The sequence below is a fragment of the Phoenix dactylifera genome, chromosome 13 (assembly GCF_051530095.1).
Source record: "Phoenix dactylifera cultivar Ajwa chromosome 13, Ajwa_hap1_PhDact_Kaust_v1.1, whole genome shotgun sequence".
Lineage (NCBI taxonomy): Eukaryota > Viridiplantae > Streptophyta > Magnoliopsida > Arecales > Arecaceae > Phoenix > Phoenix dactylifera.
The window spans coordinates 14817648-14842717 of record NC_143202.1 but is presented as its reverse complement, the minus strand read 5'-3'; positions in this window follow the sequence as shown (position 1 = coordinate 14842717).

Here is a 25070-nt window from a genome sequence, read left to right as displayed (position 1 = left end):
GGGGATAGGAAGAAAGGTGAACTACCTAGTCAACCAGTGCCTAACCCTAGTAGACAACAAAATCAAGGTCAGTATCAAATCAATTCTAATGGAAATCCGACCTATGAAGTCCAGGCAATTACCACTTTAAGGTATGGCAAGCAAGTGGACAATAAAGTTCAACTTCCTGAGCATGAAAAAGAAAATAAAACTGAATCCGATAAGAACCCTATTCAGAAGAGGGGTCAAGAACAGGACAAACCGGAAAAAAGGGAAGAACCCATAGAAACATACAAACCCAAGGTTCCCTTTCCCAGTAGACTTCAGGACTCCAAGAAACAATCTAACTTTGATGAAATCATGAAAGTCTTTAAAACTGTTCAAATAAATATACATTTTCTCGATGCCATAAGACGAATTTCCTCCTATACAAAATTCTTGAAAGACCTCACCACGGTCAAAAGAAAAACAAGTATTCCTAGGCAAGCTGTTATGGCTGCACAAGCCTCATCTCTCATTCAACAACAGATTGCCCCAAAATTCAAAGACCCTGGTTGCCCAACTATTAAAATAAAAATAGGAGAGACGATCATCCAAAGAGCTCTATTAGATTTAAGAGCCAGTGTAAACCTACTTCCCTACTATGTGTACCAAAAATTAGGTTTGGAAGAATTAAAGCCTACAAATATTACCCTTTCCTTAGCAGATAGGACAGTGAAGTACCCCAAGGGGATTGTAGAGGATGTAATAGTGAAAGTAAATGAGTTTTACTACCCTATGGACTTCGTTATCCTTGAGACTGAACCTGCAATACATCCAGACAGTCACACACCTATAATTTTAGGTAGACCTTTCTTAGCCACAGCAAATGCTGTGATCAACTGTCGAAATGGGATGCTGAAGTTATCTTTTGGCAACATGAAAGTCGAGTTTAATGTCTTCAACATAAGTAAACAACCACCAGACGACAAAGAAATCAATGAAGTTGACATGATTGAAAGTCTGGTTCAGGAGACTTTCTTACAAACTTATAATAAGGACCCTTTAGAAGCTTACCTTGCCCATTCCGAGGAAGGGGTCAAGCATGCGCCTCTTAGTTCTGTTCCCCTTATGAGCATAGATCGTCATCAGCCGACTATTCTTCATCGGACTCTTCCAAAACCATTCTTAGATAATGGTTGAAAAAAAAAAGGGAGATTTACATTTTGTCTGGCTGAAGACATAAAACTTAGCGCTCTTGGGAGGCAACCCAACATATAAATATCTTCTATAAAAAAAAAAAATTTACTAACATGCAAGTTTTGGGGAGTTTGCCCCAATTTTCAATTTACCCACCCATATCAGGTTACTTCTCCTCTGTCCTCTTACTGCTTTAAATTTTCTTTAACATTGAGGACAATGTTAGATTTAGGTTTGGGGGTATTTTTACGCATTTGAAATTTTATAAAAAAAAAGTTTTTAGTTAAAATTTTTGAAAAAAAAAATATACAACACACAAGGTATATAAAATCTAAGAGCCCAATGACTAGTTGGAAGTAGTGCAAAGTGAGTTCTTTTTATTAAGTTCCTTTTAGTGAGTTGTAAGCTAATTAGTGCTTTGAATTTCACAACACATCTGGCCTGCATTTTCTAAGGTATAGGTTCGACATTGTGTTGAGAATATGGTAGCAACCTCGAATCCTGATGAACCATCTTTTTCTGATCCAAAAAAAAAATGGTGGATTTAGTCAGGTACATCGAAAAGGGCTACCTATTGTCAAAGGTCAGCGGGCTTGTGATGAGGAACCCGAGCATAGGTCCGTAGGGGAGTCTTGATGCCCGACACCTCATGCCAACTGGTGTGAGAATTGTCGACTAATTGCTCGCTACATGGAGGAATCATCACAGGAGTAAAAGTGCACAATATATACATTATCATTTCTCTTTAATGCAAAAAAAAACAAAAAAAAAACAAAAACAAAAAAAAATGAAAATGAAAAGAAAAAAAAAATTGTATATTGACCTTAAGAAAGACAATAGTGTGAAAGCCGTCGTTGTAAAAATTCGAGTAAACTGGAATATTACAGATAAAGCCCATTAGGTATTAAAGTAAACATCCACAGCTCTCGAAATCCTGCAGAAAAGATGATTTTGAATCAGCAAATAGGTCTTGTCCGACCAATTCTTGGAAACTACTAATATTAACGATATTTTGGAGATCCGAAACCTTAGCTGGTGCATGGTCTAGACTAAACTAAGCACTCAAGTATAAATAAGTATTACAACTCCCTAACGGAAAACTTAATGACTTCAACTTAAATTGCATACTAACCTAGAAATTGGGCTACTTAGTAATTAAAACCTTGTGTGCTTTTGAAATTCTTATCAGTTATGTACTTGAAATTAGACTTTCATTTCACAAACCAAATTTTATTTTGGGATTGAAGTTTGTGGGTAACTTCACTGCAAACCCTCATGAGACAACACTCGTCCACTAGGGTAACCTAGGGGTTTAAAGGCTTGTTGCACGTGCTAAGTGCAATCGTAACGCTCTACGAAAATGAGTATTTATCTTAGTATATTTATATAATAAATTACACTTTTGCACTCTTATTTTATCATTTTCGCACTAAATTGCTAGAGACTAGCAATAAGCTAGTTGGGGGTGTGATGAGAGCACAAAAGTATGACCTATATGTCACCTAAATTAGTATTATTGCTAACCGATAATGATAAATTTACTGGATTAATATTATATTTGGGTTTGGCACAGATTTTCATAAATTAGAGATAAAATGCACATTGAGTACAAATTTGACTAAAGAAGGATCCCTTCCCAGATCCGACCCGGTTGAAGATCGGGTCGGGTCCGAGTCGGGTTCGGGTCCGAATCGGGTCCAATTTCCTTATGCTTTTAGGAAAGAATTTTGGGCAAATCTAAATTGACCATATCATAACTATGAGGTGCTGGGTGACCCATGACTTGAAAGACTTGCAATTGACCTCCAGTCAGAACAGATGACCCTACAAGCCAAATTTCATATCATACTATTTTTTTTATATGACTAATTTGACGGAACTTGGTGTCTCCCAGCTCCCTCTCAGGAGGGCAAAGAAAGGCCCAGACCTTCTTCCAAAATTCAATTCCATTGCAGAAACTGGCACATGACCCAAGCCATCTTCAAGCATCCACCGCATCCCCAGCTCCTTCCAAATCCTCCACGCCATCAACACGAACGCAGCCAAGATCCATGTCGGCTCCTCCCCGGCGATCCCGCGTCCGTGAAGGAAACCCGAGCCTCCCAAATCGGCAGCCATCAAGGAGCCACCTCACAGATCGCGTCCAAACCTCGGATCCCGCCATCATCCCGCCCGGATTCCTCCGCATCCAAGCATCCGTGCCAGCTCGTCCGTGATCCAAGCCGGATGATCCCACGGCAGCTCGTCCCAGCTTCTCAGCCGTGCGCCCATTCCGGATTTCCAGCGAGCCTGTGATCCTTCTTCCGCATTCAACGCCCAGCTCCTTCCCAAATCAAGCGTCCACACATCAACCTCCCGTGATCCCAGCAGCGCCCAAAGAAGGAACTCCGCGCCTCCCTTCCGCATCAGGCGTCCGGCGATCTCGCGTCCGTGGCCAAAGAGGGAAGCCGTCCGAAGCACGCCCACCATTTCCTCGTCCATCCCAGCATCCCGGACGACCCATGATTCCATTTCAAGTGCATCCGCGGCTATAAGAGGGGAAGGAGGAAGAGGAAGAAGGTGTGCTGGGTTTTGGGTGGGAACCAAGAGAGGAGAGAGCTTGGAGGGGGTGGTGACCGGCGGGTCCTGGGCAGGGTGGTGGCCGGCGGATCCAAAGGAGAAGAAGAAGCTCGGCTGGTTCAAGAAGGAACAGGGGAGAGGGATTGTTTTGAAGGAAATGCTCTGTTTTCTCTTTTGAAAACAGAGCATGTTCTAATATTTTCTTCTTTTTTTTGTTTTTTTTAAGAGTTTTATTTTAAGAGCATGTGTTTTGGGGTTTTTAGTTTTATTTATGCTAAAGTTGTAATTTCTGTTGTTTTTAATTTCCGTTCTTCAAATTCTGTAATCTTTCTTCCTTTTTTTCATGTAATATATAAAATTTTCTTTTATGCAATTTATGTTCCAGGTTTCAATCTTCTTAGCACTTGCTTTCATCCATTTCAATTCATGCCAAAATTTTCCTTTGAATAGTTAAACATTTCATAAATTTATAAATGCTCTTTGATTTCTAAATACTTGTCTTTTTATTATTTTTAAATAAAGAAAATTCTCCGGTAGACTAGAGAATCCATCAACATCCCCGACATAATGTTTTTCTTTTATTATTCAAAAATCGATTTTGAATCCGAGTGAATGTTCTAATTTTTATGCAACTCCAACCGCCTCCCTGTGGATCGACCTCTTACAACCACTATTCTTCGAGTAGAACAGGTAAGAGTAAATTAAATTTAAACTTTGTTTGTCGGTTCTAACAACGATCTGTTTAGCATATTTTTAGTTAGACAGGAAAAAGACGAACAAATAGGGTTAAGTCTAATCAACTAATAGACGATCAAGCCCGAGTGTGGCTCGGCTCACTTGACCGCCTATTGAAGGTACACTTAACTCATCATATATTGAATGACAATTCCAATGCTTGATAAGTACCAGGCGTGTCGCGCCTCCAATAATTATCAAAACATTGGACCCATTATCACCCAACTTAATGGGAGGCTATGACCTAGTTATCCCCATAACCATTTCATTTTAAGGACCTAATAATTTTAGAGGATTTCTTAATTAGGATAGATAAGAAGATCCGGTTAGTCTAATTTCTCCCACTGACTTCACCAAATCAGATTAGACTCAAACAGGTTAAGGAGGCACCTAAATCAGTCAAACTGATTTTCCTTATAGGCATGGGCTAACTCGAATCATTAAGTGATCCAATCAAAATGTGATTGACCATGTCGGCCAGGTAAGTGAGATCGGTGGAAGGGATATGCCATTAACTCAACAAAGACGAATCAATGCGAGTAGCTCCCAATTAAAAACCACCGGTCAAAACTGCCAAACTTACCTTAGACACCGACTGGTTAATCAATTTCGATTTGATTACTCAAATGACTCGGGCTACACCTCTGAGCCTAAATCAAGTTCCATCTTGGTCTAATCAAAGACATGGACTTGATCCATCTACAACTATTGTAAATTGACCTAGAATTTTCTTGACCTAATCTAATTACTACTTAATTAGATTTGATCAATTAATTCTATTTGTCCATGTATGATTCTAACCTTAGATCTAACCCAATCCTAGAAACTTGATTCAAGCTAACCCATATGCCCAAATAATTATGCAATGTCAATTAATTGAGTTACAATTCTATTTCATAACACTTAATTCTCAATTAAGTTTAGACTTATGAAAGTTTTGATCATTGCATATTTCTTTTTAATTACATATTAATTACAATCTTTCAGTTCTTAAAACATATTTTCATATCTGAGTTTTTGTAATTAATCACATGTAATCAGATTTAATTCATGTTTAAGTCATTATGTTTTATGTTAATGCATCATATATACACAACAACATGAATTAATTCAAACAACATACATCTTATGTATTTATTTTTTCACTTTTATTTTCAGATCTGATTTGTTCATTATAATCAGAGATCATATAAATCATAAACTTTATTTAGATCTAATCTAAATAATATTATAATTTCAGATTTATTCATGTTACTAATCCTAACACAAACATGCATCTTATGCATCCAAAATTTCAGATCTAGTTAATCATGCATAATCAGCAATTAAATCAATCATAACAAATACTTTAGATCTAATCTAAGCATGCTCATGATTTCAGATTTAATTACAAAAATTAAAACATAAAAGTTTAAACATGAACCTGGCTCTGATACCACTGATGGGGGAGTCTCCACTCCTACATGGGTTCGGTCCTATTAAAAATAGGGTGACACCTATGTATACCTATCAGAGCACGCATCACTATACGCCTCCGGACGGAGAGCCACGCTTCGTCACACGATCACGCGTGAGAGTTTCCGGAGATCGGTCATAACTCTTGGACCTTTGCTCTGATACCACTGATGGGGGGAGTCTTCACTCCTACATGGGTTCGGTCTTATTAAAAATAGGGTGACACCCATGTATACCTATCAGAGCACGCATCACTATACGCCTCCGGACGGAGAGCCACGCTTTGTCACACGATCACGCGTGAGAGTTTCCGGAGAACGGTCATAACTCTTGGACCTTTGCTCTAATACCACTGAAAGTGAATCCTAGGTTCTTCGGAGTTAAGCATGCTGATTTTTTTTTTTTTGAACTATGGCTGAACCTGATTGGGTTGCCTACGTACCCCTTCATAAGGGGGATCAAGCCATACGTAGTTCTTTTTAAGTTTCAAAAATTCCCATGCCCCCAATCAAATTAGAGGATCACGTGGTGATTTTGTGATGATTAAATTCAAAATTCAACCTTAATTAGAAGTGAGATAAAGATAAGGATGACATATGCCATGAAGAGAGAGAATTTGATCTTATCCAATTCTTTTCATGAATTTATCTCTCCATTTCGACCCATCTAATGATGAAAGAGGTCTCTGATGTTGCCAAGTGTCCCATGGCACTATTAAATAAATTAAATTAATTTTTAATCATATTAAAAATTAATTTATGGCGCCATGCATGGATATGTGATAAGTAGATTTCAAGATCCGAACAATTTCAGATCAAACCCATTTAATTTAATTAAATCCTAACAATTAGAATGATCCAATTACCATGGGTTGAAACTAATCCAATTAGATCAATCCTTAATTAAGCACAAATTTAATCTAATTTAATTTGGTCAACCTAAGTCCTCTTGATTCAGACCTAATCCAATCAGGTCAAAAATCCTGATTGAGCCTAGAATTGAATCTAATTCAATTTGGCTCATCCTTAGTCTAATTACTCAATCCAATTGAGTTCATTAGCAATCTAATTACTAATTAATCCTCCGATAATTACTTTAATTATTTTATAAGATAATTTGCTAATCGAATTGACCAAATTACCCCTGAATGATTCTTAATCATTCATCAGCCTTCTTGATCAATCAGGAATCTTCTATGCGTGTGACCTCATAGGTTCGAACCTAAGCCGGTAGTATAGGAACGACTTCCTACACTAATCGATGTGATCATCTAGCAATGGTACCCGACGTCTGGATAGGCCGAATATATGCGAAGCAAATATTCTGGAATCCTGAACTATGGTTACTGTATAATTCAATCCCTTTGACTCCTAATACCAGGATGACTTAGAGCTCACTGTCAACCCTATAATTAGTACATCCCTTATGTGATTAACTTTAGATATCCTGTGACTCCTCACTGGGATTACCCTGGCCAAGGTTTTGCTAAATTAATCACAAGACATTATCTCCTGTTTCCAGGAGGGGTCAATTCCATCTCGACTCACAACTGACTACGCAAGTACTTGACTGCACCCAGTGACCTTCCGTCACTGAATTAGAAATCCAGGTAGTCTGGTACCAAAGTACAATGAGTTGCTTGCCAGTCACAGGTTGCGGTCTCAGGTCAAAGGGCCAAACTTATACCCATATCCACTCGGAACATCTCTTGACAGTAGAGCATTTCGGAATTGGTCACGTTCAGTGAAATGTACTCCTACACTTCACCTGTGTGGCATACCAGTGTCTCCACACTCCTTGGTTAAGAGGACAACCAACGTATATGTCACACAATGACCTAATCTTGATAATGCTGTCGTTCTTGTAACAACATATCATTTGGTCGCGAACTAGTTTAAGAACTCGAAGATAAATCCTCCTTTATCATTAATAAGTCCTAAGGACTTCATCATATAAGAGTTCATTTGAAGATGTAAAATGACGAATAATACTAAAAAATACTTTATTAATTTGTCAATTCATTTAATCATCAACATGCTGACGATTGATATTTAGGATACAATTCCCAACACCTCCTTATTCATCTTGCCCAAATCAATTATTAAGAAGGTGGAATCCACTTTACGCTCTTTCCTTTGGAAGGGTTGTGAGCTTAGCACTAGAGGTGCGAAGGTAGCATGGGATAATATTTGTTTACCTAAAGAGGAAAGGGGTTTGGGCATTAAGAACATGGTGACTTGGAATAGGGCAGCCATGACCAAACACTTATGGGCTCTCTGTAATGAAGACGTAACTCTCTTTGGTCTTCTTGGGTTCGCTCTTATCTTTTGCGAGGCAGAAGTATTTGGGAGATCAAATGCCCCAGGGATTGCTCTTGGAGTTGGCGGAAGATTCTTAGTCTTCACAGCTTTGTCTGATGGAAGATGAGATATCGAATGGGCAATGGGAGTAGTATTTCACTTTGGTTTGACCTTTGGCATCCCCTTGGTCCTCTTATTGAGGTGTTTGGGGAAAGGTTTATCTATGATTCTGGCCTTGGGCAGAATGCCAAGGTGGAGGCTATTATTGACGGCCAGGAGTGGCACTGGCCTATCCTCGCTCCGCTGAATGGCTTGAGCTCATTAGTAGTACTCCTACTTCATTCCGACCAGATAGCAGAAGGCCGGATTTCTTGCAGTGGATTGATGCTCCGAAGGGTTCCTTCTCTGTTTGTGGTGTTTGGGAGTCGTTTCGCCCGCGTCATAGTAGAGTGAACTGGTAGAAGCTTGTTTGGCATAGCCAAGCTATTCCAAGGATGTCCTTTATTCTTTGGTTAGCCATCCGGGATGCCTTGTATACTCAAGCTAAGCTTATACGCTTTGGCATTATTCAGGTCGCCTAATATGTTTTGTGTGGGGGTGGGCATGAGGATGTGGATCATTTATTTTTTGAGTGCCCATTCTCTCAGTGCATCTGGTCCCTTCTTTGTGCCAAGTGTAATATTCCGTGGGCCTCGCGTAGATGGATGGATACGATCTCTTGGCTTTCTCACATGGATGGTCATTCACTCTTGGGTCGAACTGCAAAGCTTATGGTGGCAGCTGCGGTCTACTACATTTAGAGGGAACGTAATGCTTGTTTGCATAGCGATGGTCCTACACATGAGTATGTTCTTCTAAGAGAGATTACTTTTTGTATTGTGACTCGGATTAATCTCACATGGGATGTGATTCCATCTCTTGCTAATAGATGGCTTCACAGTTCGTGGGGATTCTCTGATGATATCTTTTGACACTCTCGTCATTTTGTTCTTACAAGCATTGTAGTTAGTTGTTGTGGCTAGAGGGGTATGCCCTGCTAGCCTTTGATTTCTGGGGTATGCCCTGTGCATTTGTACGTTATTTCTTCAATTCGGATATATACACACTTACCTTTATCCAAAAAAAACCTTGTGGAAATCCATTCGGTGGAGAGTTCCTTCACCCATGTGGTCAGTAAAACGTAGTGAACGAGAGGGTTCCCCCTCAGGGATAGGAATCTCTAACTCCCCAAATGTCAGTGTGAAGAGCATACCGTAGGGGAGACTCAATCTAGGTTTATCTAAGGGTTCACTAATATAACTATAAATGAGTTTTGGGAAGTTGAGAGGAACGTCATGTAAGATATAAAACATTAAGGCTAGGTCTTTTTCTGAGATGAAATCAAATCTACAGGTTTTGGAAAAGAGGGTGCGAGAGATGATACTAAGGAGGAGACGCATTTCAGCGGAGAGCTGATTTGCAAAAACCTCCTCAATGGGCGATTGGGGTACTCTCGCTAGGATGGCCGTAAGGGCCTCAGACCTATCGGTGGGATGAGTGGAAGCTATCCCCTTTCGAGAGAGGTAGAGGACTCGTGCAATGAGGTCCTCCGAAATGCAATTAGGAGTATTGGCTACCCTCCCTTGAATACCACCGCTACCCCGTGTGACGGTGCCATAGAATTCTCGGACTAACCCGGGATAGGTAGGAAGGTCAAGGGAACAAAAATACTCTAGGCCCTGAACCCTAAGATGATGCCCTAGAGTGAACCCTTAACGGAAGAGGAAGTCAAAATCGACCTTCCTCCCGGTAGAGACGACCCTTCCGGCGCACGAACGCGAGGGAGTCGGCCTAGGTGGAGAGGGAACCGGAGGTGGTGACCTCACGGGTTCATTCCGCGCCTTGGACCGTCTTTCGGTGCCGCTCGCTGCAAGGGGTCTCTCCCGGCTAGGGACAACAACTTTTCTAGGCATTTTGACCTACCCTAGGACGGAGAGGCATGAAAAGGGAGGAAAAACCGAAGGAGAAAGGGAGAGAGAGGGCAGAGACGATCGGGGGAGACGACTCGAGGGTTTTGGAACAGTGGCGGCCGAAAAGAATGATTTGAAAAAAACATTTCGTTTAGGGTTAAAAGTCGGATTTCCGACCTCGAGTCGACTCGAGTAAGTTCGCGAGTCGACTCGATGATGAGTCGACTCTCAGAATCATCCGAGTCGACTCTCAGAAATATCCGAGTCGACTCTAGCTCTAGCACACATCAAAATATAAGTTAGAACCGTGCCAAAAGAGAGAGAGGTAGTAATCTTTAGATCTTAAAGAATGATTTGATGATCATAAACATGGAATACTATAACAAACATAACTTAATGATCAAGATCTATGAATGAGAGATAAGAATCAAAAAAAAGGATCAATTACTCCTAAACCTCTTCTAAGAACACAAAATCGATCTTCACTTAATGGTTTTGTGAAGATGTCAGCAAGTTGATCATCAGTACAAACAAATTCAAGCATCACATCACCATTTAACACATGATCACTTATAAAGTAATATCTTATCTCAATATATTTAGTTCTTGAGTGCTGAATTGGATTTTTAGTTAGATTTATGGCACTTGTATTATCATAATTTATGAAAATCTTATCTTGTTTAATGCCATAATCTTCAAGTTGTTGCTTGATCCATAAAATTTGAGCACAACAACTCCCAGTAGCAACATATTCGGCTTCTGCCGTAAATAGTGCAACCGAGTTTTGTTTCTTACTAAACCATGAGATTAAATTTTTTTCTAAAAATTGACATGACCCGCTGGTGCTTTTTCTATCAAGTTTACAACCAGCAAAGTCAGAATCAGTGTACCCTATTAAGTCTATGTTTGATTTTTTAGAGTACCATAACCCTATGTCTTTTGTTCCTATTAGATACTTAAAGATTCTTTTAACTGCAATTAGGTGTGATTCCTTAGGATTAGATTGATATTTAGCATACATGCATACACTAAACATGATATCAGGTCTACTTGCTGTAAGATATAATAATGATCCGATCATACCTCTATACAGCTTTTGATCTACTGACTTACCTGATTCATCTTTGTCTAGTTTGCATGATCAGCTCATGGGAGTGCCAATTGACTTGTTTCCATCCATATCAAATTTCTTTATTTTTGGTTCCCTGCGATAGCACAATAGAAACTAATCATTACTGTTGTCAAGCATAGAGGAGTCGATTCAACATTTTTAGGGGTCAACTCATGATCTCCAGGAGTCGACTCGTGATCTTCAGGGGTTGACTCGAACCAACTTTTATTTTTGCTGCACTTTATCTTTCCCCAATGACTATAGTAGGGTCGACTCCTTTGGTTTAGGAATTGACTTGTCCATTGAAAGGGGTCGACTAGTTATCTTCATGGGTCGACTCTCCAATAGACTGAATTTTACTACTCTATCTTTTCTCTACGACCATTCAGGAGTCGACTCATTTTCTTCCAGGGTCGACTCTTGTCTGATTGGAATCGACTTGTGTCCTAATGGGTCGACTCGCTAATATGGTAAAATTTACAGCTTTTTATATTTTCTCTGTGGCCATCAGGGGTCGACTCGTTTTCTTTTAGAGTCGATTCTTGTCTAATTGGAGTCGGCTTGTATTCTTCATGGGTCGACTCGTCACTATAATGAATTTTACGGCTTTTTATATGTCTTCTAAGACTGTTTTGGGGTCGACTCGTAATTTGTGGGAGTTAACTCGTGAAGGCATATTAGTATGTATCAGTGTACCAGGGTCGACTTATTGTAACTGAAGTTCAACCCTTGAAATAGCCCAAGCTGGAACTTTCTGTATGTTCATGTGAGCATTCTAGGGTTGCTTCATGACCTTTCTGAGTCGAATTTCTTTGTATAAAGCTTTGGATAATTAATATTTATTTGAGAGTTCGTAGAGATCTCTCTTCTTGGTTTTCTGTAAACATTCAAGTATACTTAAGGCAACTAATTTGTAATTTTTTATTCAAATATATTACATCATCAAAATCAAACTTTTAGGGTCAACACTAAATTCCAACACCCTCATAGGGCTGACCAAGAAGGAGTGCCCGACATCCCAGTCGGTCCAATCATGGTGATTTCATCGAATCATGCTTGGACTAGGGTATAGAGAGTTCAACAGAGATTAGAAGTGACCAAATCTAGCAATTTGGCAGGGGCCAAGGTGGGTTGGCAAACCGCCCAACAACCCTATATCATGACCTTTCACTAAAGCCAATCCAAAAGTCACTAGGAGACGTCCTTATCGGATCCAACAATCCTAGAGAGGGAGTAGAGAGAGATCGTCCAAGTAGAGAGAAGCAAAGAGAGAAAGGATGGGGAAGAGAGAGAACAAGCTTCTCTCTCTAACCAAGGAAGAAAAAAGGAAGAGGGTGGCTGCGAGTGGTGCCTAGGGTCAGGGGACCCACGGTCGGCCAACAACCGGCCGGCAATCGACGACGACAGACAACCGAAAAATCCACCTAAAAATAGGGTTTCAACTCTTTTAACTATAGAACCAACACATTCTGGTGGCTAGAGCTCCAGCCATGGCTTTCGACCATTGTGGAGAATCAAGGAAAGCCTCTGTTGACAAGCACCACCGAAAGAGGCAGCCAGAACTGGAAGAAAAAGGATCAATTTTTCGAAAATAGGGGAAATAAGGCATCACCCTTTTCCGCCAAAAATTCAGTGATCATTGGCCAAAATCTAACTTCCAAATGTCGCGAAAGGAGGAGAAGAAGGTAGATCCCATGATTTTAGATCGTTACCTAGCTTCTAGTGATAATTTCCTACGGCTCCAAGCGTTGTTGGTGGTCGGCGTTCAGAGAGAAAAAATCAAAGAATTCCGGCAACAGCTTCAATCGAGGGAGCTGGGCTCTCCATTGAGATCAAAGAGAGGATCAAAGAACTCTAAATAGGGCCAGAATTCCTTGGTCGGATTGTTGAGAACCCGCCCATGCCGCTGATATTTCAAAACAAAAATCAGATGGCAGCGGAAAGGGGGCATGTGCGGGATCAACGTTCATCGCATGAACGTTGTTTCGAGACCTTTCGTAATTAGGTAAGAATTAAAACTTTTAAAACCATTAGGAAGATCAGATCTTCACCTTGCGCGGGTAGATGATCACCGCAAATCTGAATTCATGGTTTTTGGAAGAGGGTTCGCTTGAAGCCGTTCAAACATCCGGCCTCTACGGGTATCCACACGAAGTAGAGGACCGATCAAATCTTTCTTGTCTTCCCGGAGTGCTAGCTCCCTTGCAAAGACTTCTTTTGATGGCTGATCTCCTCTCTTTCAATCAACCCTTGATTGTGCTTGAGAGGAGGAAGAAGAAGGATGAAGAAGAGGAAGAAGAAGAATCCCCACGCAGCCTTCTTTTCTTCCTTGCATTGGATGAAGGAAGGGAAGGGGAGAAGGCCGCCAACACTTGGAGAGCTTCTTCCCTTGCTTGCGGCTGAACCAAGGGAGGAAAGGGGCTGGTGGCGGCAGCAAGAGGAGGAAGAGAGCACTTCTTAGGGCGTCGGCCCTAGGTCCCCTTTTATAAGCATCAAGGGCTCCTACAAGTTAGGAGCCCTTGACTACTTTCTTTCTTTGGAGCGCCGGCCCCTTCTCTCTTCTTGTCGCCCTAACCAATTGGAGAGGGGCTGATGCCCCTCTTACTTGGTTAACCTAATCCTCTTCCAAAGAGGATTAGGTGCCCTTTTCATGGTTTAGTCCTAATCTAATTAGGATTAGCCAAATTGGGTTCAATCTATGCTAGTCCTAATCCAATTAGGACTTGAATGAACCATGACTCAATTGAACTCTTCAATCCTAATCCAATTAGGAGTCATGTTGATTCATTAGATTAATAATTAATTAGACTTAAGGAATCCTAATCCAATTAGGATTTGTTTAATTCTAGTCCTAATCCAATTAGGACTCTAATTTAAATTCGGAGTCCTAATCCGATTAGGACTCTGGGAATCTTACTCCAAGTAGGAATCCAATTTTAATTAAAAACTTCTAATCTCATTAGGATTTTGGGAATCCTATTCCAAGTAGGAATCCCAGTCCTACTCCAACTAGGATTTCCAGTCCTAATCCAATTAGGACTCTAGGAATCCTATCCGAAATAGGACTCTTGTTTTAAGTCCAATTAATTAATTCTCTTTGTTCCTTCTTCAACTTCTTATCAATCAAATTGATTACTTGTGATTCATAATCACTTTTCAACCATCGGATCGGTCAATACTTCTAGCGTGTGTGACCCCATAGGTTCTACTCTGACTGGTAGTGAGATATATTGTGATCTCTATCACTATATCATTAAAAACTCCTTTCAATGGGTTGGAACGATTCCAACTCTATTTATTAGGGGTTATCGATCATCGAGATAATCCCTGTGAGTCCCACCATCCACCAGTGACACCTAGCAGCATGTAGTGGCTACCCAGCAGAATGGAATGATGAACCTCTAGGTGCAGTTAACATGTGATACAGTCCTACTATCGTGGATCCCTACAGGACGGAGGTCATGGACAACTCGTCAAACCCCATCGTCTGTCATATGTCAAGATTTATTCGACTTGAGTTCGATAGTGGAAAACTCTTTTTCTACTTTATATTACTGCCCTGGCCAAGGTCTTAGAACTCAGTCTAACAAATCACATAGGATCACTCCTCTTCTATCAAGGTCGATAGATTCCTTATAGGTGCATACCCTACTCCTATAGTGAACTTACTGCAGCCAATCTACACTGCATGGACCCATATGGCTAGAGACCATGTATGTGTGCAGTCAAACTACAATAACCTCACTGTGAGTAGCCGAAGCACCGCAGGTCAAAGGACCAGTCACACTACTGCAACATCAAGCAAGTCACTGACGAGTGGATAGACATCCAAGTGACTTTTTGTCTTGGTCACGCTCAGTACCCTTGTTCTCTAACAAGCACCTGCACTATCACTTCAGTGTCCCTACACTGTGGACTCAAGTCTCGTCCATCCAGAAGGAAAGTGATCTGTGCACTGATCGGATCGATCACCGTCCTCGTGATGATCCATTGATCAGGAGCATTTAGAAATTAATCACCAATGATACATGGCTCAAATTCTCAACTCTTGAGAATATGTATCATCATCTTATTAATTCCTTGGACGATTCATAGACACATAAATAATATGAATGAAAAGATGCCTTTTATTTATTCAATAATAAACAGTCAAGTACAAAATTATGTCCCTAGAATCAACAATGTGTCAGCCAAATTGGCTTCTAGGGCATACATCTAATAATCTCCCACTTGCACTAAAGCCAATTGGTCATATATCTTAGGCCCATCTTCTCAAGGTGGGCTTCAGTCTTTTGCTGACTCAGCTGCTTAGTGAACGGGTCCGCCACGTTATCTGCGGAGTCTGCTCTCTGCACCTCTATATATTTCTTCTCAACATAGTCGCGTATGAGATGGAAGCGCCGCTCTATATGCTTAGACTTCTGATGAGACCTTGGCTCCTTAGCAAGGGCTATGGCGCCATTATTATCGCAGTAGAGTGTTATGGCATCTGATGTCATCACGTCCAACTCTGCAATGAATTTCTTGAACCAGAAGCCTTCCTTAGCAGCTTCAGAGGCGGCGATGTATTCAGCTTCCATAGTAGAATCAGCAATGATCGGTTGTTTAGAACTCTTCCAATTTACCGTACCACCATTGCACAAAAACACATATCCAGATGTTGACTTCTTGTCATCGACATCAGTCATGAAGTCTGAATCTGTGTACCCTTCTACCTTTAACTCTGATGATCCTCCAAAAACCAAGAATAAATCTTTAGTTCTTCTCAAGTACTTAAGAATATTCTTCACAGCTGTCCAGTGTTCTTCACCTGGATTCGACTGATATCTGCTTGTGACACTCACAGCAAGAGCTATATCAGGTCGTGTACACAGCATGGCATACATGAGGCTTCCTATTGCCGATGCATAGGGAATCTTGCTCATGCGTTGAATCTCTTCAGATGTGTTGGGGCACATCTTCTTGGAGAGATGAATTCCATGCCCAAGGGGTAAGAGACCCCTCTTGGAGTTTTCCATGCTGAACCTCTTCAGCACCTCCTCTATGTACATCTTCTGTGAAAGGCCAAGCATCCTTTTAGATCTATCTCTATAGACCTTTATTCCCAAAATATAGGATGCTTCCCCAAGATCTTTCATGGAGAATTCTTTTGACAACCAGACCTTGACCGAGGTTAGCATGGGAATATCATTCCCAATCAGGAGAATGTCATCTACGTACAGTACGAGAAAAACGACAGCACTCCCACTAACCTTTTTGTAAACACACGGTTCTTCTTCGTTTTTTATGAAATCAAACGTTTTGATTGCGTCGTCGAAACGAGTGTTCCAACTCCGAGATGCTTGCTTTAGTCCATAGATGGACCTTTGCAGCTTGCAGACCTTGTGATCTCCATCACTGAAAGTGAAACCCAAAGGCTGTTCCATATAGATATCTTCATCAAGATATCCATTCAGGAAAGCAGTTTTCACATCCATCTGCCAGATTTCATAATCATGAAATGCTGCAATAGCAAGCAATGTTCGGATGGATTTTAGCATGGCTACAGGTGAAAAGGTCTCCTGATAGTCAATGCCTTCGCGCTGACTATACCCTTTCGCCACAAGCCTTGCCTTATAGGTCTCTACCTTTCCATCCGAACCTATCTTCCTCTTGTAGATCCATTTGCATCCAATAGGTACAATACCTTCTGGTGGGTCTACTAAGGTCCAGACTTGGTTGGAATGCATGGAGTCTAACTCTGACTTCATAGCTTCCAGCCATTTCTCGGAATCGATATCAGATATCGCCTCGTTGTAGGTTTTGGGATCCTGTATGTGATCCCTATCTCCCACTAGGAACATTTCCTCGGTATCCTCTTCTAGTATACCTAAGTATCTATCGGGAGGATGGGAGACCCTACTAGATCTACGAGGTGGTCGAGGGACATCGTGTACTGGCTCTTTATGAATGGGTTCTATAGGATCCATGACTCGTTGCTTTTCAGAGACTTTCTCTTCAAGCTCAATTTTTTCTCCCACTGCCTCTATCAAGGATAAACTGATTTTTCAAGAAGATGGCATGACGGCTCACAAACACATTGTGATCCTCTGAGATGTAAAAATTGTATCCTAATGACTTTTTAGGATATCCTATAAAACGAGCACTTATGGTCCTAGCCTCTAACTTGTCTGCCTGTAGTCTCTTGACGTGGGCCGGACATCCCCAAATCTTGAGATGACCAAGACTTGGTTTCTTACCATGTCATATCTCATATGGTGCGGTAGGAATGGACTTTAGAGGGAACTCTATTCAACAAGTAAATAGCTGAAAATAGGGCATCTATCTAAAGAAACAAGGGTAAATCAGTGAAGCTCATCATGGACTGGACCATATCAATAGAGTCCGATTCCTCCTCTCTGACACTCCATTGAGCTGAGGTGTTCCAGGAGGAGTCCATTATGAAACTATACCATTCTCCTTGAGATAATCAGGAACTCTCCATTAAGGTATTCACTTCCTCGATCTGATTGAAGAACCTTAATGAGTTTTTGTGCTTATTTTTCTACTTCATATCTAAGCTTTTTGAACCTTTCAAAAGTTTTATATTTGTGTCTCATACACATATCCATACCGTGAGTAATCATCGGTAAATGAAGTAAAAAATTATAACCCCTAGCCTGCACATCGAATGGGCCACACACATCAGTGTGTACTAGGATAAGTATTTCAGTGGACCTCCCTGTGTCCTACAAAGGATAACTTGGCCATCTTTCCTTGAAGGCAGAATTCACAAATCAAATATGACTCGGAAGTCAATGAGCCCAAAAGCTCATGTTTCTCCAATTTGTTTATTCTGTCTTCTCCTATATGGCCAAGCCTGAGGTGCCACAAATACTTTAGATTTATCTCATTTTTGGATCTATTAGATCCTATGGTATTCACTGTTTGCTCAGATATATTCACAGATACATCCATATGTATGTGATAGAGACTGTCAATCATAAAACCATGTTGAATCAATTTATTTTTCAAATAAAAATCTTTCTGTGCTAAATAAAATACAGAAATCAAATTTCTGCTAGCAATAGGTAACAGTCCCTAAGTATCTTGAGCATATCTGACATACCTTCTGAAGGTCTGTCACCCTTCATGTTCTTTATGCTTCCCATGTATGTAGGACAGTTCCTCTTCCAATGGCCGTCCATGATGCAATGGAAACACTTTTTCTTGCAATTGGCCTTTTTCTTGGAACTTCCTTACTTGGTGTTTTCTTAGTACTCTGCTTCTTCGCAGGCTTCTTCTTCTTCCAAATAGACTCTCTCTTGAAAGTAGAAACCAACTTGACAGCGAAAACGATGCCCCTTGAACTTCTTCAAGGTCCCTAAGGTAGTTACCAATTTTTTTAACAATTCTATTTTAGTGCATACAACCTTGTTCATATGGTAGTTTACTATAAACTATTCATATGAAGCTGGAAGGGATTGCGGGATCAAATCCGTTTGCAATTCCTTGTGCATGGTCATGCCAAGCTTCTCAAGCTTCTCTAAGTCCTTTATCATGGTCAAACCATGATCATGGACAGACTGTCCATCGTGCATCTTGGCTTTGAAGAGCCTCTTGGACACTTCAAACCGAGCTGCGTGACTCTGATCACCATACAACTCTTGCAGGTGATTTAATATGTCTCTGGCAGTCTTCATGTTCTCATGCTGGTATTGTAATGCATTGGACATGGATGCCATTGTGCAGCACCTAACTTTATTGTCATTGTTCGTCCACTTAACAAGCGTCTTACGCTGATCAGTGATCGGACGGATTGGTAACATGGGGATTCCATGGTCCAGCATATACCCGAATTTCTCACAATTCAAAACTATTTTTTGAAATTTGCTGAGCCAATCTTTATAATTGGGTTTGGTCAAACGGTTGTTCTATAGGATATGAGTTAAGAGTCTAGAAGCTGACTTTATAATCCTCAGAGAGTAAAGATTCTAGTTAGACTTTTGTACTTGATCCTAATCTGTTCTAAGGTCTTTTAGAATAAATGTAACTCCCACTATTTTCTCGAATCCCTCACACTCCCCTGGTAGGGAAACGGAAATCCCACACGACTAGGGTTTCTAGTGGGTACTGCGGTCCCACCGATTTACATGCCACCTCACCTAACAGTTATTGGTGACACATAGATGGATGAGTGTACAACTCTTGTACAATGCTTCTTAAGCATGTTGCAGTGTAACTTGGTCTCTAAGCCATGAAAACCTCACCTAACAGTTATTGGTCCCATCGCTTAGTTAAGTCAGACCCACCGTATAACCGTAGGAATAAAGTCGTCATTGGGTCCTCACCTAACAGTTATTGGTGCCCAACCCCACCTTTACCCTACAACATCTCATGTCTATAGAGAGGTCCAGCCCTCCGATGCAACTTGACCACTGTGTCCAGCCGAGACAAATCAATATCAGAAAGGCCTTAGCAGCTCTACTACAGTGGAAGACCTATTGACTTAATATTGGTTAATCAGGTCTTAGTGTTTGAAACTTGAGCCCTTCATAAGAGGTAATTGAACAATTGGCCAGGTAAGCAGGTGGGAGGCTCTCCTTACTCAGAGAGTAAGGTCCTAATTAAGTAACCACCTTTCATGCTTTCCTAGACACCAATTAGATCAATTAATCTAATATGACTTGCTCATGTCGGTTCACTCTCGACTTGATTGAGGAGGTTTTGATTTAGGTCTCAATTGGATTTGCTACATCACATGTAAACCTATCTACCCGACTCGCATTCACATCACATGCAAACGGCACATCACAGGCAGTTATAATCGCAGCATCAAATTAAAGCTAAACTTTAAATAGGTGATGATCATGGATTCTAGTTAGGTCGTATTATAAGCACATGCACGTCAATCGATCAAATGGTCTTCAACTCTTGAATTGGTTCCAAGCCTCCTTGATTCGATCCTTGACCAACTCTTGATCCAATCGCCATCAACCGCTTAGACCCCTGCTCATCTCATGCATCATCTTCGACTTGATCGTTGACGTACATCACATCACAGAAATACAAGCAGATGTAAAATAAAAATAAAAATAAATTACATCTCCTTTTAGGAGGCACGCAGGCCTCTCAAAACATCAAATAAGATGCATGCAAGCATCTGAAAAATTACATGACATCGCAGATCACATCACAGGTCATTACATTTGATACCAAAAGGGTTTGAATCCTATGATCATCACCATATGCAACAATTATAATTTTCAGATCTGAAAACTAACTGATTATGTCATGACATAGGTTGCTGATCATGCTAATCATGATTCTAAACTTTGTAATCTCATTAACAATGCTATTAGAATCATCATCTTATCACATAAAAATCAGCATGCAAAAATCAGCACCCCTGAAAAATCTGCATGCAGAAATTTTCAGCATACATGATCATTCAATTTTCAGATCTAATAAGCCTTTAAATAATTAATTCTTAACTTAATCTACGAAGCCTAGGCTCTGATACCACTGTTGGGAACCCGCCCATGCCGCTGATATTTCAAAACAAAAATCAGATGGCAGCGGAAAGGGGGCATGTGCGGGATCAACGTTCATCGCATGAACGTTGTTTCGAGACCTTTCGTAATTAGGTAAGAATTAAAACTTTTAAAACCATTAGGAAGATCAGATCTTCACCTTGCGCGGGTAGATGATCACCGCAAATCTGAATTCATGGTTTTTGGAAGAGGGTTCGCTTGAAGCCGTTCAAACGTCCGGCCTCTACGGGTATCCACAAGAAGTAGAGGACCGATCAAATCTTTCTTGTCTTTCCGGGGTGCTAGCTTCCTTGCAAAGACTTCTTTTGATGGCTGATCTCCTCTCTTTCAATCAACCCTTGATTGTGCTTGAGAGGAGGAAGAAGAAGGATGAAGAAGAGGAAGAAGAAGAATCCCCACGCAGCCTTCTTTTCTTCCTTGCGTTGGATGAAGGAAGGGAAGGGGAGGAGGCCGCCAACACTTGGAGAGCTTCTTCCCTTGCTTGCGGCTGAACCAAGGGAGGAAAGGGGCTGGTGGCGGCAGCAAGAGGAGGAAGAGAGCACTTCTTAGGGCGCCGGCCCTAGGTCCCCTTTTATAAGCATCAAGGGCTCCTACAAGTTAGGAGCCCTTGACTACTTTCTTTCTTTGGAGCGCCGGCCCCTTCTCTCTTCTTGTCGCCCTAACCAATTGGAGAGGGGCTGATGCCCCTCTTACTTGGTTAACCTAATCCTCTTCCAAAGAGGATTAGGTGCCCTTTTCATGGTTTAGTCCTAATCTAATTAGGATTAGCCAAATTGGGTTCAATCTATGCTAGTCCTAATCCAATTAGGACTTGAATGAACCATGACTCAATTGAACTCTTCAATCCTAATCCAATTAGGAGTCATGTTGATTCATTAGATTAATAATTAATTTAGACTTAAGAAATCCTAATCCAATTAGGATTTGTTTAATTCTAGTCCTAATCCAATTAGGACTCTAATTTAAATTCGGAGTCCTAATCCGATTAGGACTCTGGAAATCTTACTCCAAGTAGGAATCCAATTTTAATTAAAAACTCCTAATCTCATTAGGATTTTGGGAATCCTATTCCAAGTAGGAATCCCAGTCCTACTCCAACTAGGATTCCCAGTCCTAATCCAATTAGGACTCTAGGAATCCTACCCGAAGTAGGACTCTTGTTTTAAGTCCAATTAATTAATTCTCTTTGTTCCTTCTTCAACTTCTTATCAATCAAATTGATTACTTGTGATTCATAATCACTTTTCAACCATCGGATCGGTCAATACTTCTAGTGTGTGTGACCCCATAGGTTCTACTCTGACTGGTAGTGAGATATATTGTGATTTCTATCACTATATCATTGAAAACTCCTTTCAATGGGTTGGAACGATTCCAACTCTACTCATTAGGGTTTATCGATCATCGAGATAATCCCTGTGAGTCCCACCATCCACCAGTGACACCTAGCAGCATGTAGTGGCTACCCAGCAGAATGGAATGATGAACCTCTAGGTGCAGTTAACATGTGATACAGTCCTACTATCGTGGATCCCTACAGGACGGAGGTCATGGACAACTCGTCAAACCCCATCGTCTGTCATATGTCAAGATTTATTCGACTTGAGTTCGATAGTGGAAAACTCTTTTTCTACTTTATATTACTGCCCTGGCCAAGGTCTTAGAACTCAGTCTAACAAATCACATAGGATCACTCCTCTTCTATCAAGGTCGATAGATTCCTTATAGGTGCATACCCTACTCCTACAGTGAACTTACTGCAGCCAATCTACACTGCATGGACCCATATGGCTAGAGACCATGTATGTGTGCAGTCAAACTACAATAACCTCACTGTGAGTAGCCGAAGCACCGCAGGTCAAAGGACCAGTCATACTACTGCAACATCAAGCAAGTCACTGACGAGTGGATAGACATCCAAGTGACTTTTTGTCTTGGTCACGCTCAGTACCCTTGTTCTCTAACAAGCACCTGCACTATCACTTCAGTGTCCCTACACTGTGGACTCAAGTCTCGTCCATCCAGAAGGAAAGTGATCTGTGCACTGATCGGATCGATCACCGTCCTCGTGATGATCCATTGATCAGGAGCATTTAGAAATTAATCACCAATGATACATGGCTCAAATTCTCAAATCTTGAGAATATGTATCATCATCTTATTAATTTCTTGGACGATTCATAGACACATAAATAATATGAATGAAAAGATGCCTTTTATTTATTCAATAATAAACAGTCAAGTACAAAATTATGTCCCTAGAATCAACAATGTGTCAGCCAAATTGGCTTCTAGGGCATACATCTAACACGGATTCCTTTTGATAAGGTTGGGAGGAAGAAAGTTCCCATTGAGAGTTCTTCCCGCTGCACACATGCCAAGCATAGGCGATTTTGTTTTTGTTTTATTTTGTTTTGTTTTTTCTTTCTCTTTTGGTCCAAATCCTTTCCAACTAGGCCAGTCAAATAGACAGGCGCAGTTCACTAGAGAGGGTTGGGTTTTACATTTACTATCCAAATGGGCTTTGAAGAGGCTTTTCATATAATAGCAGTCATTATAAATTTTAGCATCAGTGTGCATATTTCCCTTGATCATGCCAACTTATTAGGGATATAGATTTGCTTCCTTTTCTTCTTTTTTTTCAAAAGGCAAAGGAGTCATTTTTGAAAGGCAAGAAATCACTTTACATCAAAGTGAGATCTTGCACCAAGAAAAGTCAAGCTGAGGGCCCCTAGGTAACTAAAGCAACAAGGTCGCCGATGTAATCCCTAGGGTAATTTAGGCTGCTAGCTCGCGGAAATTACTTCAGCACAATGAGTTTCCCCTCAGCCCAACAACAACAAACCAAAGGATCATTAATTCAATCATATCTTATATTTTATATTTACTGCACCTGCTAACCTAATTTTCGTAGGATTCTCCAGAGGCTTCTATTCAATGTGAAGCATGCACAAGCCTTTAACATGATATGATTCTAAGAAAGTGTGGATGCCAATCGGGCGGCAAGCAACTCGTTCCCATTTAGGTTAGTCTTTCGGTCAAGCATTTCTAGTTACCGTTATAGGTAAATGTCAATTTTTTTTTTAAGCTGAACCTGGAATGGATTTAAAATTTGATCCAACTCAGGTCGCGAGAGTAGAGTTCTACTTTGGATTGAAACTTTGTAGATTACGATTGGCACGTGATCTTGGACAAGAACTTTTTCCTAGTTATTTAAATTATTTCGGAAGTAAACCAGTAATACTTATAAAACCCATGGGCCCAGAGAAAGAAGGATTTTAACAAGATGTTGGGTCAAGTCGGCTAAAGGTCCACTTTTGAATGTCATCCTTTTATTTAACCCAACCCAACCCATTGCCACCCAACCCGATCAGGCCATGAAGGTCAGTTGCAGCGTGGCCGATCAAACCTGAACTGCAGCAACCCCACATTAACAGCCATGAGAACTCCACAACCATCATCGTTTGCATGTCACACCAAGAGTGACTGACTTCCACATAGAAGAATTGAGGGAATAACAACAGGAAGATCAGAACATAAAACACTAGCAAAAACTTATTCGTATCCAAAGTTCCAAAGCTCCATTTGAATGATGAGAAGCATTTGAATTCATCATTGCAGGATACCAATGAATCAGCTAATTGGTAGCAGGCATCAAATCTAGCGTGCATGCAGACGTGGATAGAAGGAAGACAGTATGCAATGGCAAAGCATTTACAGATATGCACGGCCAAGTTAGCATCTTAATCTCCCAACACTGTGCACACGCTAAAACAATTTTACAAATCACAGGTAAATAACAACGGCAAATAACAAGTTAATTCTATGTTGCGCCCTAAAACACGAATAAGCGGCCATATGAAAAAAAAAAAGACCCGTGCTGTCTCAATATTCACAAAATTTGATTCACCATATATCATTATTCTTGGTAACAATTTAAAATCCAAATCTCTCACAAGAAAAAGCAGCATTATGGCCTATGTTTCCATTTGTTTCGTTGAGAGAACACATTTTTGTTCAAATCTACAACACATTTTTCATTTACAACAGGAGAGAATATAAGCTGCTTTATTTCCGTTCGAAGGCTGTTTGAATGCGTCACAATGGTGGTAAAACCAATAGCATTACCTCTCACAATTTGAGCTCATCCTTCAAGCCAAAAGGGCCCGTTTCCATTCTATCGATCTCTGACTGAAAAGGTCCCTCTCTGCGAGCTTTGCCTCAATCTACTCAAGTCTCAAATAATAAAGGCGATAACGACAAGATTAGC